At 37.3% G+C, this 17,617-nt stretch overlaps 1 protein-coding gene and 1 long non-coding RNA gene across 2 annotated transcripts in view; both read left to right on the top strand.

Annotated features, from left to right (window-relative positions):
• The window catches only part of LOC141783620 (uncharacterized), a 218,608-nt gene that overhangs the window by 101,924 nt on the left and 99,067 nt on the right, over positions 1–17,617 (top strand). The window lies entirely within an intron of this gene.
• Positions 3,234–13,586, top strand: LOC141783634 (uncharacterized). The gene is made up of 6 exons (XR_012597318.1): positions 3,234–4,284; positions 4,799–4,839; positions 11,176–11,226; positions 11,740–11,805; positions 12,188–12,197; positions 12,408–13,586. It is a non-coding gene; the product is annotated as an uncharacterized LOC141783634 (long non-coding RNA).

The following is a 17,617-nucleotide window of genomic DNA, read 5'->3' as shown; positions in this document are numbered from 1 at the left end:
CACTTGCAGCTTAAATCTTAGTACCCACTGTATTCATTTTAAATAATGTGCTGTGTTTCAGGAAAAGAGACGAGGTGATCCAGGAGTTTGGTGGCTGAAGTGGGATGGAAACAGCGTTGAAGCATCTGCGAGTTGGTGTTAATGATAATGATAATGATTGCTTTTATTAGCATGAGTTTGCAGTTTTTCAGTTATATAGCAGTTTGTATGTCAGGAAATGATCATATTTGTATTTGCTAGCTGTAAATAAGATGCATAATCCCTTCAGGTGAAGTCTAAATATCTAAATCAGACCGGTGATGTTGGCTGTTCGGTTGACTTCAAATTGGTTAATTGCTGCCAAAACACAGTGAATTTCTTCATTTCTGCAGTTTAAATCAATGTAATAATTTCCATATTTAGTAATAATATGGTATATGGTAATATGGAGGTTATGTTTTCACTAGTGTTGGTTGGTTTGTTTGTCTGTCTGTCCTTCTGTTAGCAGGATTACTCCAAAAGTCTGCGATGGATTTGAATGAGTGCAATTACAGTTTTTTTTTCTTCCATTTGAAGCACATTTGCCCAGTGCTGCTTTTAATACCAATATCTGTATTTATTTATTAGTTATGTCTTAAACTAATGTAACTGAGAAGTAGTGGTCATACCTAAAGCTCTCAGACTGTCCTCAGTTATACGTTAATGAGGAGTTTCTGTTATAAGTCATGTAGTTTATCTATTTATCTATTTATCTATTATCTATATCTAGTATTATCAGCATTTTAAAGCCCACAATGTTTACAGTGAGAATAAAATCAAGTGATTATACATTTGTGGTGTCGATCGTGTCTTTTGGAAAAGTGGATTCATCCTTTAACAGATGAATAAAATGAAGAGGAACTGCTATAAAAATATCAGAATCAGAAATACTTTATTGATCCCCGGGAGGAAATTTGGGCGTTAGTTACTCTAACAGAATATAAACATAAATAAATGTAAGAAAATAGAAATAAATGAGTAACATGTAAATTATGTATGATAAACATAATACATGTAAATGAACAAATAAATGTAAAGAAATATAAGTAATAAAATAAAAAATTTAAATATATGAAATATGTACAAATATTTGCATTAAGACTTGCAATATATAACAAATAACAACAGTGCAAATAAGTACATAAAGATTGCTGAGAAGTGGGATCTATGAAGTGTGTTAAATATAAATGCCAGAATGGTATAAATAAGAATATTTCTTGAAATGTACAGTATAAATACAGTATTAATGAATTATTGCAGAAATTATTCATTATTCATCAAACCATCAAACAGTTTATTTTTTGACAGCTGGTTTAAAAATAACATCTTATTAGTAATCTCTAAACTCTGAAGGCCTCCTCCTGAAATATGTTGATTCTTTAAAATTAAAATACCAAATTGCTAAACTATTTTTCAAACAGCTCTTTGCTCCAGTGTGTCCCTTTGACAGATCCATGTAAGTGTCTTGTAGGTAAAGTGTATTTTTCTGATGATCACATGAATAATAACAGCAAAATCAGAGTTTATTATCAGAAGGACACTGTTACTCTACCAGATATCTTAAATATCTGTTAACAAAGTGATTGTTGGAGCCATAATGTAGTTTGTTTTATTTGATCCTTCCTTCAACACAAGGTGACATGCAGTTCTGACATTGACCACAGGGTGGAGCATTAATGTAGGAAGTGTATATAGGTAAACTCCTCAGGTGATGACAGTCAGGTGTGTGAGACAGGAAGCAAACAGCTTATGAGAGTCTGAATTTGCTGAATGGAAACAGATTGGACAACGCTATCTACATAATGCTGGTGAGCAGACAGTCAAACTGTGAAGAAATGATATACAGCGCACATGGACATTGGTTTATTTGTAGTATTTTTGTTAAAAGTCACTACAGTGATTTTAATTTTATTCCAAATAATAGGGGAGACCAGGAGCAATTGTAACATCCCAAATATCTCAAACAGCTATATATATTTATTCATTCATTTATTTCGATTTTGTATCCATCTATTAATAATGAACCTAACCTGCATGTCTTTAGACTGTGGAGGAAGTCAGAGAGCAGTTTAGGTCCCAGATTGTGGAGATATGGGATCGCCACTGGCTGCAGAATCTCATCCCGATATCTCCCTGCATTGAGATGGCCTTCAATGATGACAAGCCTTGTTTTGCCAGTGAGGGAGATGCCCCCCCACACCATGGCACTGCCCCCACCAAAAGCTGTTACTCCATCGGTGCAACAATCAGCATAGCAGGAGAATACACTGTTTACCATTGGCAGAGCATTTTGGAATATTTTTCTTGGGTGCTACCCACATAATCAGCTGTGCTGCTCATCCCACAAATGCATGATCCTTACAAGTTGGACATCATTGTGAAGGTAAATAAACAGGCTTTCCAACCATGTAAAATACAATGACCATTAGCATTGGAACAACAGAGAAATAATCAACCAAACACAAGTTTCTGAACTTTTAATTCCCAGTTTATATATACAGGGTCGGCGCCAGAGTGTTAGGGGCGGACGGGCAATCAGCTTTGACAGGGGAGGCATTTTTTTCACCTCATCTAGCCTTTATTAAGTGTATATTTAACATTCTCATGTTTCATGAAAGAAATAAACTGACAGAGAGGTGTATACATACTGTCACTTATGCGCACAGGCTCGCACGCATACACATGCTGTTATGTCCACAAAAACAGGTTATAAACTAACACGTGTCCTAAGTGGATGTGCGCCCCATCGCACCTAGGACGCTCTATGTCCGCTGAGTCCGTTCAATCTGCTCTTCTGTCACGTCATGTAAACAAACCACGTACAGATCAGCTGTGAGCTCCAGATCAGACTGCAGCTGGAGACGTAACCACTTCAAAGATGGACTTGCATTTATATATTGCTTTTCTAGTCTTCCGACCACTCAAAGCGCTTTACACTACATGTCAGCATTCACCCATTCACACACACATTCATGGCAGAGGCTGCTATGGTGCCAACTTTGCCCATCAGGATCTAATCTAAATACTCATTCACACACCGATGGCTATGCCTTCAGGAGCAATTTTGGGGTTAAGTGTCTTCTTCAAGGACACATCGACATGTGACCCGGAGCAGCCGGGGATTGAACCACCGACCTTCCGATTGGTGGACAACCTGCTCTACCCTCTGAGCCACAGCCGCACCAAGATGGGTTAGTTGTTATCTTCCTACGTTTGTAGCCTACTTTTTAAATAGAAAACACTATTTTTATATTGTGATATTTACTGGAAATAACATACGATATAGCCAAGAGTAAGTATGTTGTTATCTAGATATCTTCTCCAGCCAGCTGCCACCTTATTATGGTTTCTGTTAGTGAGGAGGTACTGGAGGCTACAGATAACTCCTCAGGCACGCCCTGCGTCTTGCTTGTGCCAGGGTCAAAATGTGCACAGAGAAGGGTGCCGGGATAAACAGGAAGTTAAACAACACATTAATCTACATTCTGACTGATTTCTCCATAACTATAATTTAAATTGATAAAGACTAAATGTGGATGTTTCTCTCACCAGTTGTTGTCCCTGCTCAGCCTGCTGTAGAGTAACATTAGTCCATTGTTTTATTCCACAATAACAAAATAATCCAAACAGGTAGAAGAAGTAAGATGTGAGAGGAGCACAGGATGCTTTTTACTCTCCTGTGCTTTAATGCATCTGGTTTGTAGGTCTACTTTCTCTCTTTTTTTCCTATTGAGCTAGATTTTAAAAAACACACAAACGTCAATTCACTAGTGAACGCTACGCATATAACTGTGAGCGTCAATGCTTGTGCTAAAAGTGTCAATAATCAAGTTAATATCTTCATTGAGAGTTCAGATGAAGTCGTGCCGAGCTGTGCAGCGCCGTGTTGCCCAAGTACATGTCCTAGTTGTTTCCTAAATACTAAACTATCACTGTTTTGTGCTTTATTTTGCATTGCAGTGTTAAGTTCTTCCATTACCAAACTATATGACTTCATTTTACTTATATCCTAGCTGTTATTTCAGTTTAGTTTTTTTGTCAGGAGAGAATTCAGCTGAGGGGGCACAGTGACCTTTGACCCCCAAGGCTTGCATCCTAACGCAGACACTGACTACACCCTTTATTTACTCCCCCAAAGATATATATATATCTACTGTGGGATGGGGTAGAGAGCAGTTTGGAGGGATGGGCTCAGTTTAGTTACACTTATGTGTTTACTCTTCAGTCAGTAGCCTTGTGACGCAGTTATTTCCCACCACTTTAGAGGTATTGTAACTACTTTATTACTTTATTAATCTTATCTCCAGAGTCTGTGTAACATCCGTTTATTCCATTATTGCGTTTAATTCCGAATATATATATATATATATATATATACACATATATATATATATGTGTATATATATATATACACATATATATATATATATTTATATATATATATATGTGTATATATATATATATGTATATATATGTGTATATATATAATATATGTATATATATATATGTATATAAATATGTATATATACGTATATAAATATGTATATATATACATATATATATATGTATATGTATATATATGTTTATATATATAATATATGTTTATATATATAATATATGTATATATATATGTATATATATATATATATATACATATATATATATATATAAACTAGAAAAAGAAAGTTGGTAAACTTGTGTTTGGTGTCTCTCTGTGGGAGGAAGTGATGGGCTCCAGCAGGTAAACTTCTGCTTGTTTTAATTTTTGTTTCCTCTTCAGTCAGCAGCTTTGTGACGCAGATTTTTCCCACCATCTAAAAGGTATTGTAACTACTTTATTACTTTATTAATCTTATCTCCAGAGTCTGGGTAACATCCGTTTATTCAATTATTGCATTTAATTCTGAACAACAACAAAAATAAATAGAAAACTGGTCAGAAAAGCGGTTTTATCTATTTGTTTTTAATAAGGGTAACAGTGCAGCGCTTTATGTCGGCCCACTGTTTTAAAATAGTCTAATAAACCAGAAGAACAAGTCTCATTCATGTTGTTTGGTTTTAATTCAACACTATGATCAACATCCATTCAGCGTCGGTAATATGGAGTAGAACCTGCATCTGATTATTTTATTAGGAGTCAAATGTGACGTGTTGCTGTTTTCTTCGTCTTTATATCGGTAGTCTGAGAAACAAAGCAAACAATCAATCTACTATTTAAACTCTTTTTTTTATTTGAGAACAAAGAACATGAGGTCATCATGGGTGTTACAATATCAAATCACAGTACATTTTTGTAAATACATCTTAATATAAAATGTCACACTTCAATCAACGGTGTAAATACATAATCCATTTTTCCCAGTACTCAATACTTTTTTCCAATTCCAGCCTTAAAATAAATGTGAGTCTTTCATTACAATACACTTGATTTACAATACCCCGCCATTGTTCTAATGTTGGAGGATCAGTCTGCAACCACCTTCGCGTTATGGCTTTCTTACTACTTGCCAAGAGAATCTTTATTAAATATTTATCTTTGTGAAAAACAATTTCTGGCATTTTTCCCAAGTATAGTGTAATGAATGAGTATTTTAACTTTATTCCAATTATTTTATGGATCTCAGTTGCCACCTCTTGCCAATATGGCTGTATTTTAGGGCATGCCCAAAAAATATGGAAATGATCAGCCATTGAGGTTCCACATTTCCTCCAACAGAAGCCCCGGCTCTGCGTGTCTGTTTGCAGTGCTGTTAATTTAGGAGTAATGAAAAATCGCACTACGTTCTTCCATCCAAACTCCCTCCAGGATCCCGAGTTTGTAGTAGTTGCCTGAGTCTCACATATTTCTGTCCAGTCCTCCTCTGTTATTTGTGAGTCTGACTCTTTCTCCCATTTTTGTTTAATGTAGTTTGTAGAGTGCTTCTTAGAGTCTTGTATACTTCCATATAGTTTGGAAACCAACTTTTTACTTCTCTCTTTTGTATATGCATCAGAGAATATAGTAATCAAATTGTAATCGTTTGTTTTTGTGCTTTGTATTTTTTTCTTAAAGTAATCTCTAACTTGCAGGTACCTGAAAAAGTCCTGCTTTTCCAGTCCAAATGTATCTGCTAAATCCTGATAGCTCTGTAGTTGACCTTTTGAGGTGACTGAACAGAAAGACGTGATACCTCTCCCAACCCACAGTTTAAATCCCCTTTGACAATTGTAGTGTCTTGAACTTTACCCGAGGTCTCCTGCTGTTCCAGATGAACCTCGAAATCATCCCATCCCATTCGTTAAATTGTTTTTGGGGTACTTCCAAAGGCAATGACTGGAAAAGATAGAGTAACCGCGGTAACATGTTCATTTTAATTATTTCTATTCTACTACTCATGTCTAATGGGAGCAACGTCCATCTAGAAATATCTGATTTTATCTCTTTATTGATAGGACCGTAATTGCTTTCAAAGAGTTTTGACATGTCTTTTGTTAAATTTATTCCCAAATATTTTATTGAGGGGGAATTCCATTTAAAGTGATATTTCCTTCTCATATCTTGAGGGGGTATAAAATTAAAAGTGAGAGCTTGAGTTTTTTGGATATTTAATTTATATCCAGAGTATGAATTATATGTTTTTAGAAGGCTCATCAATTTAAGAATACTAGATTCAGGGCTCGCAAGGAACAGCAGGACATCATCAGCAAACATACAGATCTTATGTTCTTCCCCTCTGATTGTAATCCCTTTTATCTCCAAGTCCTCTCTAACTGCTTGGGCAAGGGGTTCAATATACAATGCAAACAGAGCAGGGCTCAAGGGACACCCCTGGCGCGTCCCTCTTTCTAGTTGGATTGTTTGCGACAGGTGTCCGTTAACCTTAATCTTGGCTATTGGACAGGAATATAGCGCTTTTATACACTTAATAAAACCATCCTTAAAGCCTAACCTGGCAAGCACCCTGTACAGATATTCCCTACCCACTGAGTCAAATGCCTTTTCGGCATCAAGGCTGACCAGCATTGCATTTATATTTTCTGTTGTAATATGGCTCATAACTTGTAATGTTCTCCTTAAATTATCCTGTGTCTGTCTGTTTTGTATGAAACCTGTTTGGTCTAGATCTACCAACTCAGGTAAGATGACCTCTAGCCTCTTAGATAGGATTGAAGCAAATAATTTATAGTCTACATTTAGGACTGATATTGGTCTATATGAACTGCATTCCTTTTTATCTTTTCCCTCTTTTGGAATTATTGAGATGACTGCTTCTCTCCATGATTGCGGGGCTTCTCCTGTTTTCAATGTATGATTTAAACAGTTAAGCAGTATAGGTATTATTTGTGGTCTAAATGCTTTATACCATTCAGACGGGTATCCGTCTGTGCCCGGGGCCTTACTTGATTTCAACCTTGAGATAGCTCTGTCCAATTCTTCTGCTGTTATGTCAGCCATCATTGCTTCATTCTGTTGTTCTCCTATAGATGGTAAATCCAATGAGTTTAGAAATCTCTCCATTGCTAGTGTATCTGCCCTCGCCGGTTGGGTATAAAGATCTTTGTAGTATAGTTCAAAGGATTGTTGAATGTTTTCTATGTCACTGCAGTCATTTTGTGTTCTAGGATTCCTGATTTTGTAGATTGTATTCTTTGCCTGTTGTTTTCGTATTCTCCAGGAGAGGAGTTTCATTGCTTTAGGTCCTGTCTCGTAGTATTTTTGTTTGACAAACTTGAGTTGCTTTTCTATTTCCTCATCATATATCCCATTTATTTCTTGTTTAACTTTGTTTAATCTGGTCAATATTTGTGGGTCTCTTTGTTTTGTATGTCTGATCTCTAAGGACTTCATTTCTTCTTGTAAATCGGTTAATCTTTTCTGTTTTTCCTTTTTCCGGAAAGCTGTGACAGCGATAATTTTACCTCGAATCACAGCCTTTGCTGCGTCCCATAGAGTATTTGGGGAAACTTCTCCATTGTCATTATTTTGAAGATACATTTCAAATTCATTCTGAATCTGTTTCTGGACTGTTTTGTCATTTAAAATACTTGTGTTGAGTCTCCAGAGTGTATTTTTTTGTTGATTAACTAGATGTAAAGATAAGTATACTCCTGAATGGTCAGATACATCCCTAATCCCTATATTACAATTTTTAATTCTATGTCTGTCTGATTTATACATAAATAAATAATCAATTCTTGAGTACATAGAGTGGCATGAGGAGTAGTAAGTATATTGTCTTTCCGATGGATGAAAATCTCTCCACACATCAATCATACCCAGTTCCTTGAGCATCCGCTGGACCACTGTGGCATTTGGATGTTTCTTTTGGGATGGGTTAGTTGTATCCAGTTTAGGATTAATTTGAACGTTCAAATCTCCACCACATATTAGAGTACCATATGATTCTGTGGCTATCAAGTTAAATATCTTCTTAAAAAAGGATTTGTTACTCCCTGGCGGAGCATATACATTAAATAGTGTTACCTCTTTATTATCTAGTTTTCCCCTGACTAGGACATATCTCCCCTCCTTATCCTTGATTTCAGACATAAATTCAAAATTGACTGAGTTTGGGATCAGAATAGCCACACCCCTCCTCCTTCCAGATTTATGTGATGAGTAGTAAGTATTTTGGAATCCAAGTTTTTTCAGTTTATCATGTTCTGGTGGAGAGAGGTGGGTTTCCTGCCAATATATTACCTGCATCCTTTCTCGTTTCATTTTAGCAATGATTTTACTCCTTTTAATCGGATTATGCAACCCATTGACATTAAGTGTAACTATCCTGTAGTCCTGATAATGCATGTGTTTAATTCAAATCCTGTGCACTTGTGTAACCTTACCCATGACATCTTAGTAAATACAATGAACAATGTATATGAACCATCATAATAGAACAAGAACATACAACAAAGAAAAGAAAAAGACTTCCAAGTCCGAGGTTTGAATAAAGCCTCAAATTGAGAGGGAATCCTTGAGTCCATCAAGGGCCTCCCCTCAGTGCAAAAGAAAATACTCTGCACAGGTAATGTTCAGAACTGTTCCCAGTCGGCCGGTATAAAGATTCAACTTAGGCAAGCTCCAGGAGAAATTATATCAAATGTCTTAATAAACTGGTTGAAACTAAAATAGCAGTGACCTCTTAGTTTAAAATAATATGACTTTGTCTCTGTTGTTTAGTGGCCCAGTGTTAATGCCACGGTATCACTGTCAGTCTACTCATAACTGGGCCGTCCCTTGTAATTTTCGAGGTCGGATTTTACATGTATTTTATCAGTCATTCAAGTGACTCATCGTGGAGGTGTATGGCTCCGTCCACTTACCGATAAGCCCCGTTATAATTACCCTCAACGTATCACTCGTCAGCGCCGAGTGATACGTTGCGTTGAAAACTCCGTAGTCTCTCCCGTATCTGCTCTCGGTCCACAGCCCGGCGGCCCGCAACTACGTTGCTAGTCTCCGCTGTTTCACCGCTGCAGAGTCGGGCTCCTTGACGGGTCCTATGGAGAATCCCCTTTTCTTCAAGTCTTTAGCCGCTTCTGCCGCGCTCTCGTAGGTGTGGGTACCGCTGTCAAAAAACACCTTCAGTTTGGCTGGATGTGGCGTTTGGAAACGGATTCCTTTAGCTTTAAGTTCCTTCAGTATTTCCACATATGCCTTTCTTTTCTTGAAAATGTCGGAGGGATAATCTTGATCAAAATAGATCCTCTTCCCGTCGTAACGGACATCTTTCTTTCTCCAAGCAGTATGCATGATCTGCTTTTTCATTCTGAACTCGAGGAAGCAGATCACCAGTGATCTTGGTGGTGCATCATTTGGAGGCTTTGGAGCGAGAGCCCGGTGGCAGCGCTGTATTCCGAGGTCCATCTCCGCTATCGGCGGGCCAAGCTCTGACTTTATAAGCTTTGTCACAAACTCCGGTAGGTTGTTCCCCTCAGATCCCTCCGGCACGTCGTATATGCGGAGGTTGTTGCGGCGAGAGCGAGCTTCCAAATCAGTTAGCTTAGCCTGCAGAGCCTCTTGAGTTTCCATCGTCTGAATAAGTGCCTCTCTCGCCGCTGCATCCCATTCTTCAATACCGGCGATGCGTTGTTCCGCCTCCGTCACTCTGACTTTGGTGGCCTGCAGGTCACCTGTAGCTTCTTTGAGTTTCTGGTTGATTTCTCCCCTAAACTCTTTCAACTCTTTCTTTATGTCTTCACAAAACGAGAGTCGGAATTCACTCATATCACTTTTCAGATCAGATCTGAGTGCCCGGATCTCATTGTAGATAGCCTGCATGTCCGAGCGAGCTACCGCCTCGTTAGCTTTCCCCGCCTCGCCATTGTTGCCGTGACTTTCTTCATCGCCGTAGTTTTCCTCTGCTAATTCACTTTTCTCGCGTCTGGAGCCTGTTTTGCCTTTACCCTTTTTTTGCTTTTCCCCTTCCATGTTATACTTCAGTTTAATTTTGTGTCTCAGCTATTTTTCTAAGGGGATTAAAACCGACCGATTGGGAGAGGTTCTTTCAAGCAGCCATCTGCTTCAGCGCCACACCGGAAGTCCCATCAATCTACTATTTAGTCGTTTCACTGAGTGAGAAAAAGCAGAAACTCCGTTTCTCCACTTTAAGACTATAAGATAATGAAAGTACTGAGAGATGAACATGTTGTCACATGCAGCAAGTTCTTCAGTTAGAGGATCTGAAACCTGCAGATATTGAAGTTGACTTGATGTAACTGTACTGTCAGATCAATGTGATTAGTCATTGATAACTTGTCTCAGTCCTAATGTATAATTAACCCTTATAATAATCTAACAATAATAATAATCCATGTTAAAGTGAGGAGTGGGGTAACTGGGCTACTTAACAGAGTCAACTTCTACTGAACTTCTCTGAGGCCTACTTTGTAGTTTCTATGTATCCAGCAGTTGCTGCAGCTGGATGTGTTTCTTAGTCGTCTTTTTATTCAGATAGATAAGCAGATATCCACCAAATATTCTATCGTCCCAAAATAAGGTGTTAACAAAGGGAACTGTATATACAAAATACATAAATGGAATTAAGATTGATTAGATTATATTCACCAGAAGTATAAAACATTACATGTCCCTTATAAATTAAAAAGAAAATGTCTTTATTCTTTAATTTGATTCTTTGATGTTCTCTAATCTAATTTCTTTCTCTCTCGTACCAGAAGTGATACAGAAAGCAAAGTTTCCTCTACAGCCATGGGGGGCGGTCAAAGGTCAATAACTATTATATTGGATTAAAAAAAAATAACTCCTCTCTCAATTAAGCTTTTATACAACCATCAACAGACACACACACACACACACACACACACACACACACACACACAGTGTTAAATCAACTACCTCTCTGGGTCATTTACTCACAGCTCTAATTATACCACATAAATAAAAAACGAATGCCTGGACTAGTCCTGATTTTGAGGCTGTAGATTGGCTTGGCACATTATTACTTAAAGCTGCAGTAGGCAGGATGTTTTTGGCATCATTGGGCAAAAACTCCATAATAAACTTTCAGCATATTGTAATTCAAGTGTTCTGAGAGAAAACTAGACTTCTGCTCCTCCTCATGGCTCTTACAGAGTACAGAGTTTAGATAATGATGTTTGCTTATCACAATAATCATTACATAACCTCTTTTGCTTTATTCCACACTGAAATCCTGCTGCTTTTGCTTTTAATGTTCATTTTTATACTGATGAAGTAACAGTACCTATTACTTGCTGTAGTTCAATAGGTCCACGGGTGGACCCAAAGGCAGATGGCCGGCGTTCGGTCCAGCCTCCAGACCCTCCGTGAGTCTAATCTGTTAACCTCATAAACATTCTTTCACACTCTTTTTGAATATATCCTGATGAAGCTGTGAACATCATTAAAACCTTTCCAGCATGGTTACATTCATCTTTTCTGTCGCTGACAGACACTAAAGTCAGTAAAATCATCTTCCTTGTCTTGTAGACCAGAACAGCTGTGAATGTTTGAGCCTTTACATCCTTATAATACTCATATTGTCCTAGAATGATCCCACATGATGGAGTTAAAGTGGGAAGTACTTTAAAAAGAGGAGGGAAAACATTGAGTGGGAACAGAATCTACTTTTACTTAACTTCTCTGATTCCTACTTGGTAGTTTCTGTGTTTCCAGCAGTGGATGTTTAATAATCTAATCTCCCACCAGCATCAGTTCGGTCCAGCAGCAGCAGCAGCGGGAGCGGGAGCGGGAGCTGCAGCGGGAGGAGCGGGAGCGGCAGGGGCAGGAGCGGGAGCGGCAGGAGCGGGAGCGGCAGGGGCGGGAGCGGCAGCGGCAGGGGCGGGAGCGGGAGCGGCAGGAGCGGGAGCAGGAGCTGCAGCAGCAGCAGGACTAGCTGCTGCAGCAGCAGCTGTGGGAGTGGGAGCAGCAGCAGCAGTAGCAGCATCAGCATCAGCATCAGCATCAGCATCAGCATCAGCATCAGCATCAACAGCAGGACGAGCTGCTGCAGCAGCAGCAGTAGCTGCGGCTTCAACAGTACACATTATAATACTACATTTCTAATTTCCTAAAAAACAATGTATTGACTGATACAAAAATAATCCCTCTCAATCATCACTTATGTCCCACTAGAAGTGTGTTGTGTTGTCTGTTTCTGCAGAGACCCTGCAGCCTTCTGCCCGTATTTCCTCTATCCTTCTTATTTTGCTTTACTCGGGACGCTTCCCCTTATGAACAAGTAGTATACTTCAAGTTTATTATATGAAGTATACTTTCTGTAGTAAGTATACTAATATCAATGTAGTATACTTGTAAGTTTACTAATTCAATACTTATTGGGACTAAATTGGCTTTTTAGTTATAAAAGGATACTTTAAGTGTAAGAACAGTCAGCTTTGAGTACACAACTAGTTTACATCTAAGTTGTATTTTGTACTGCAACTATACTATGAACTATACTACAAGTGAATAGGTATACTGTTAGTTTAATAGTTATATACTTACAAGCCAAGTATACCTTTCTGTATGAGGCAAGAATACTTAATTATACTTTTCTTATCTCAATCAAAAGATTAAGTATAAACCAAGTATACTTAGACTCTACTGTATACTTGTCTGTATAAGCCAAGTATACTTAAGTATATCTCTGATAAGTACATTCAAAGTAAACTGAAAGTATACTCTCTTATTTTAAGTTTAAAATAAGTATACTATTATCACACTAAACTTCTATTGGTAAGGGTCTGGTCGTCTGGCCCCACGTGGGGGTGTAACCTCCAGCCAATAACGGCGTGCAGGGTGTGCAGCCCGTTCAGGTGGTCAAGTACCACCGCTTTGTCACGTCCCTCAGCTTCTGATACCAAGACACAAGCATTAGGCTACACATCAATGGGCACAAGTCCTCCTTTAGATGCTTTGCGGCCGTATTTGACGGATGAGAACGGGACCAACGAATGTTGCATATTATACCTTTAAGAAAAGTTCTCTTTAAACAAAGCAAATCCATTTAATCAACAATATTTTCTATTGTTATGCTGAGTTTGTTTTAAACTTCTGTGGTTCCTGCTTTGAACTGGTTGACCTTTGAACTTGTTGGCCTTTTACCTTTTTGTGTCATTAATACCCAATGAAAACTACATTATTCACCTGTAACATTTATAACATTATATAATATATTTTATACGCTTCTCACCTAATAATTAAATTGTTGTTTGATACAAGACTTTTATATACTGAGGGGTTCTTGTGATGAAGTCATTTTAAAATGAAGATCAGCTTGATTATATCGTCTTCTATTGGAGAGTCCTAACTGGTAGCGAACGCTATGCAACGTTTTGAGCTGAACTTTTGTTGGACGCCCTGTTCCTATTTTTTTATGTTGCTTGTGTTGAGAGTGCCACAACGTGGATGAAGAATATTTATATTTTTATAGTGTGTATCAGTTTATATAAAATGAGCCGTCACACCGTGTCCTAACTGGATGCATTGTGAGTGTCAGAGGCAAAATCAGCTTGATAATATTGTTTTCTATGAATAGCAGATAGATCCTATCTTGTCATGAATATATATTTTCATACTGTTGGATCATCTGTGAAGACTTCAAGTCTTTTGTTGTATTATTATTATTCTGTTGAGAATAAAATCAAGTTTTCATACATTTGTGGAGTCGATTGTGTCTTTTTGAAAAGGGGATTCATCCATTAACAGATAAACAGAAGGGAAACATCGTCTGGTATAAAAATCTATGATTCAGAAGCTGCAGCTTCCTGAGAAACTTGATATGACTAACTCACACTGCTGAAGCCTCATATTAACTTCAAATAAAGCTTTGCATTTTGTTTAATCAGAAGTTTAGAGTAGCATAAAATGGAAAAAGTAAAGAAATACCTCAAAATTGATTTTATAACTACTTTACTTTAAAAATATTTTATTAACAAATACTTTTATTTTATTTTATTTAACAGGGAAACACCAAGAGGGAATTTCATACCAAAAACACCATAACTTTGGAAGATACCAGCTTGATTTGACTAACTCACTTCGATGAAACTTCAAATTAACTTCAAATAAACCTTTGAATTTTGTTTAATTTGAAGTTTAAAGTAGCATCAAATGGAAAAGTTAAAATAAAAAAAATATTTTATAACTACTTTATTTTATAAACATTTTATTTTATTTTTATTTTTTTAATTTATTTATTTTTATTTTATTTTATTTTATTAAACTTAACTGTCCATTTAAAAACAGGGACATAAGAAGTTCCATTACATAAGTAGGGGATTCTGTTGCCAGTGTTAACTCTTTATGTGACAATTTTGCTAATTTATATTTTTATAACACCCAACCTAACACTTAAAACATACTTGTACCTCACATTTCTAAAACGGACCCACTTTTATTATTATTATTTAAATTAAACAACATGTTGCCACCTTGCCACCCCTCCGGTCCAAGTTGGTCTCGTCCGTGTGTCCAGCATCAAACGCACATGTTGGGTGTGTTGTGTTGAGGATTGCAGCGATATTACAGCATTTAGTGAACCTCTGCGCTGTTACGTTGCTGTCTGCTCTCTAATTATCACCGTTACAATGCGTTAAGTGTTACAGGCATTGAGAAACACTGAAAACAATCAGCTTTATAGTAGAAAACACTTGTTGTGAGGAGGTTGACACGCGTCCCAGCGTGTCTGCAGACGGTTCCTGTTCACCTGTGAAGGTATGTACACCGACACTCTCATGATGTGTTTAATGACCTGAGAGGCTGCTCGTTCATTCCATCATTCCATCACGTTCATGTGTGTTAAAGTGTGAACTGAAGTGGGTTTATCTGGCTAGCAGAGGGTCAGGGTATTATCAGATAATCCATAATTCATTTGTAATTTAAAAACGAACATTAATTATAGATTATCTGATAATACCCAGACCCTCCTTTTATTTGTTTTTTGCATTTTTCTCAGGTTATTAGCTTTTAAAAAGTACTCTTGAAAAATAAAGAAGTAAAAAAGAACATGTCTGATCTTCTGACATCTGATCTAATCAGCTTTGAACACATCTTGGAAATAATGAAGAGTCCTAAAATCAGTTTTCTGCAACATTTCGGAATTTTAAGCGCCTATTTGGCGACCATCCCTCAGGGGCCAAATCAAGTCCCCAGGAAGAGCGCCGGTCGCCGATCCCAACTTTCGTAGTGTCCAAACAGCGGTACTGCAACTTCCGTGTCCGTCAGGTGATGCCGCTGGGCCGAAAAAGACTTTTCCCATTGACTTACATTGGGAAAGAGACGTCTGTAACTCAGCAGATAATTTTTTTTTGAGGTGAATCAACTTCCCAGTACGAACACTTGAATAGCCCTTATTTAAAAAAATTAAGTTTTTAAAGTTGTAAAATGCACTAACAGCTGAATCCAGTGTTATTTCCTTTCCTCTGTTCATGTGAATGAAACCCAGACCGTGACTTTGGGACCCCGTGACCGAGTCATGTGACCGAGCAGACGCTACTGCGCATGTCCCAGTTGCCCAAGATCCGCCAAGATCCGGGTACGTTTCCAGACGGAAGTCGAGCCATTTAGCGCCACTGAGCAACTCTCATAGGAATGACCGGGGCCCCGCCTCCGACGCTGGATCCAGTTCTCTTCATACATCCATGGGCCAAATTGGCAGCCCCGATATCTATATCTACATCTGTGCCAAATTTGTAGCTTTTATCGCAAAATACACAATTGTTACGAATATTTCAGTTTAGCTGCCCCGCTATAAATCACCTGCACTTTAAAGCCCGCCCTGATTACACTCCTTTTTTATCCCAGCGCTTCATTTATTATGCTGAAAACGCTTCTGCACCCTTCGTTGGATTATTCTGTTGAGAATAAAATCAGAAGAGACTGAATTGAATGGTAATTTATTACAAAGTGCACACATTTATGAATAGTAACAGTCTTTGGTGTTTTAGACCCAATGTGACATAGTAAAGGTGAAGTGATGCCGTAGTTGGATTAGGATTATTCCCCCCGGGTCTAGACACTGGTGATGGTGGTAGTGAAGATTGATGCAGATCGGATGAATGAAGTGGAGCAGGATTACTCTGATGGGATGAATCTGGAGGTGATGGGGTGGTGGAGGGTCGCATCCGTTTGTGCTGATACTGACACTGAAAACAGCATAGAGGAGAACAGTTTTAAACTTTTGACAGTAACGATGTGATTGGTTTAGGGAGATATGGCAAGATCTGATTGGTCTCTGAAAAGAGAGAAGCCCATAATCAGCTGACAGTAATAGCCCATGAGAGAGAGACCCAGAATGAATGAGCATGAATGAGATTGCACCTCTAGTCTTCCTGACTGAATTTACACATAAGCTTCATTAAAATCAAGAGTTTATACATTTGTGGTGTCGATCGTGTCTTTTGTAAAAGTCGATTCCTCCTTTAACAGATAAAACAAAGTATTTATCAACCATTTAACAAAGTATTATAATACATAGCATCCAAATAATGTTTATAGATGGTTTACAAAGCAGTTATTTACCATTAATAAAGTGTCACAAATATCTATCTATATAATGTTTATAGATGTTTTACATACAGTTTCTTAAAGGTTTAAAAAATCATTTCATAATCATTAATAAATACTTAGAATAGAGTATATAAAATGTTATGTGTGAAACGATAAACTGTTATACACACACACACACACACACACAACAGTATGGCATTACTGATAATTAGTAAAAATTATTAATTATAATTTCGTTGTTTGTTGACAGTAAAATAACTAAATAACAGCTGTTTAACATTGGTTAAAACCTTTTTATCAGAAGGACACTGTTACTAGACCACATGTCTTAAATATCTGGTAACAAAGTGATGTTAATTGTATACTTAATAGCACATAAATGTAAATTCATAAAAACAGAACCTTGGTTTATTGTATTTAAATATAGTTTGATGCACTACATAGATTGTATTAGGACTTCAAAACTGTCTCTATTTTATAACTTTTTATCAATATTATTAATATTAAAACCAATTAATATTATATTTTTCTCTTTTAATTTACCTTTTTGGTAAGTATGCATATATGTATATATTTATTTTTATAAATATATATTTATTTATATAAATATATTTATTTATTATTTAT

The sequence above is a fragment of the Sebastes fasciatus genome, chromosome 15 (assembly GCF_043250625.1).
Source record: "Sebastes fasciatus isolate fSebFas1 chromosome 15, fSebFas1.pri, whole genome shotgun sequence".
NCBI lineage: Eukaryota > Metazoa > Chordata > Actinopteri > Perciformes > Sebastidae > Sebastes > Sebastes fasciatus.
This window is presented reverse-complemented; position numbering and strand designations above follow the sequence as displayed.